General features: G+C 36.9%; 1 protein-coding gene across 2 annotated transcripts in view; it reads right to left on the bottom strand.

The window, feature by feature from the left end:
- The window catches only part of LOC113808033 (uncharacterized), an 8,652-nt gene that overhangs the window by 5,821 nt on the left and 331 nt on the right, over positions 1–2,500 (bottom strand). The window lies entirely within an intron of this gene.

The following is a 2,500-nucleotide window of genomic DNA, read 5'->3' as shown; positions in this document are numbered from 1 at the left end:
ATCATCATTAACCTTATTATTATGCTATTGTAATCATTACCTGTATTATCATTATTTTGTCTACAATGATTTTTCGTGGTAATATGAATATCATTATTGATACAATTATTAATTAAATCTTAATAATAATAATAAATCTAATTTGTTAATATTATTATTAGCATCATCATTGTCTCTTAATAATAATAATTTGAATTTGTTAATATTATTATTAGCATCATCATTGTCATTATCATTTTCCATTACAGTTTTCCCATCATAATCATTAGTAGTAACAGCGGTACAGTTGTTCCAGGGTCGGCAACATGGTACAAAAGCAGAAAACAATTCACGTTCATAAAGATCAACAGGACTGATGTTGCTAAGATAAAATGATCTCTATCGACAATCTTTAGAGGAAATAAGAAGCGTAAAAGTTGTCCAATTGTTCGCGTATAACAGCGGTGTTCAGCTGTTAGGTTGTCCACATGCAAACATAATCACTTATTCTTATGTTGGTGACCGGAAATTGAGGTTAGATCATTCTCAATATCTAAAACAATATATATATATATATGTGTGTGTGTGTGTGTGTGTGTGTGTGTGTGTGTGTGTGTGTGTGTGTGTGTGTGTGTGTGTGTGTGTGTGTGTGTGTGTGTGTGTGTGCGCGCGCAAAAACAAATAGCGTACATTTTAAAAAGTTAATTATAGAAAAGTGTAGCTATCGTAGAAAAGGCACAAAAAAATGTCAGTATAAAAGTTTTTAATCACAAGAGTAACGTTTGCAGTGAAATCGGAAATACAGGTGTTCTCGATCAACAAAGTTACTCTAGTCTCGAAATGCATCGGTGCCAGACGTATGTCATTCGTTCGGTAAATGTTTGTTAATCAACTTGTTTTCTCTCTTTTAAAATCTGCACCTAATTACTGTGTATCATTTTAAGTCTAAAATCATTCGCTAATGAGTGTTTTAAGGCATAAATACATAAATAAACACATACATAAATATACTGGGGCGTTCCCACAATCTGAATCGGCACAAGGCTAAAAATGCCAATTCATTTTAACTGTTCATTATTTTCATGAACGCCAAGGAGCGACATTCATTGGCCACTTAATCTTTAAACATGCTCTACCATATCCAACTGAATATCATCCCCCTGAATTTATATCAACCATCATTAAATTAAATCATTTAATTCTGTCTTCGAAAAAAAAAAATCCCAAATGGCAACTCAACTCCAAGGCGGGAAACGGATACGACCAAGCGCCTTCCTGGGGGGTAGGGGGGGGGCGGGGGGGCTAAATAAAAAAAAACATATGATTAATAGTAAAACAACAACAAAAACAGGTATAAATAGAGGTGGTAGTAATGACAATAACATAATAACAATGGAGGCGTAAATGACGATATCAATAGTATAATTCGTCATCACAATAGTAATGATAGTTGATAATGATAATGATGATAACTATAATAATAATATTACCACCAGCACCCCCCCCCAAAAAAAAAAAAATCGTGTTTTTTTAATGTTCATTCATTTATTCACAACATAGTCTTTAAATTCTAACCAATTATTATTTATTCTTATATTCATAATCATATCTAATCACTTCTCATCATTATCACTTTTTATCACTTTTTGAACATATCAACAGCTACTTTGTTCCATTTATTCTTTAAATTCTAACAAATCGTAATTTCTTCTTATACCAATAATCGTATCTATTTATCCATTTCTCATCACTGCCACTTTTTGAACACATCAACAGTTACTTTGTTCCATTTATTCATTACATTCTAACAAGTCATAAATTATTCTTATAAAAAGAATCATATCTATTTATCCATTTCTCTTTGTTACCACTTTTTGAACACATCAGCAGCTATTTTGTTCCATTTATGCCAAGCACTGAACCTTCTTCCCTTCGTCGCCAGGTCGTGCGGCCGGAGAGCAGTTGTGGCCGAGGTTTCACAGGTGTGTCGTGCAGCTGCGCGGTGTGGTAACGAGTGGCATGACAGCTGCTCGCACGGGGGAGTCACAGTTTCCAAGGACACGAGAATCATGCGAATGAGTGAATGGGAGATCGGGGAGTCACAGTTTCCAAGGACACGAGAATCATGCGAATGGGTGAATGGGAGATCGGGGAGTCACAGTTTCCAAGGACACGAGAATCATGCGAATGGGTAGATAGGAGATCGTGGGATGATCCGTGCAGGTCAGTGAAGTTTTCAACCTTGGATGAAGAAGGTCAGGAAAATTCGTACAAGAAAAGGCAGCCCAGTGCCGAGTGACACGAGTAGGACGAAGTGGAATGGCTGTGGACGAATAGGGTATTAGACATTTGCGTGTGTTTTGAAGGGGAAAGTGAACGACTGGTGCCAGGCTGGATGTAGGCGTGGCTGCGCGTGTGGCGCCGCGCAAACGTTCACGTGTCTTCCCTTCCTAAATATAGACACGTCAGCGAGTAACAAGTTCATTTCGTGTTCGTTGTGGCAGGGGAAATGGACAGCACA

The sequence above is a fragment of the Penaeus vannamei genome, chromosome 29 (genome assembly GCF_042767895.1).
Source record: "Penaeus vannamei isolate JL-2024 chromosome 29, ASM4276789v1, whole genome shotgun sequence".
In the NCBI taxonomy this organism is placed as follows: Eukaryota; Metazoa; Arthropoda; class Malacostraca; order Decapoda; family Penaeidae; genus Penaeus; species Penaeus vannamei.
The sequence above is the reverse complement of the archived record's forward strand: the minus strand, read 5'-3'. Positions and strand labels throughout refer to the sequence as shown.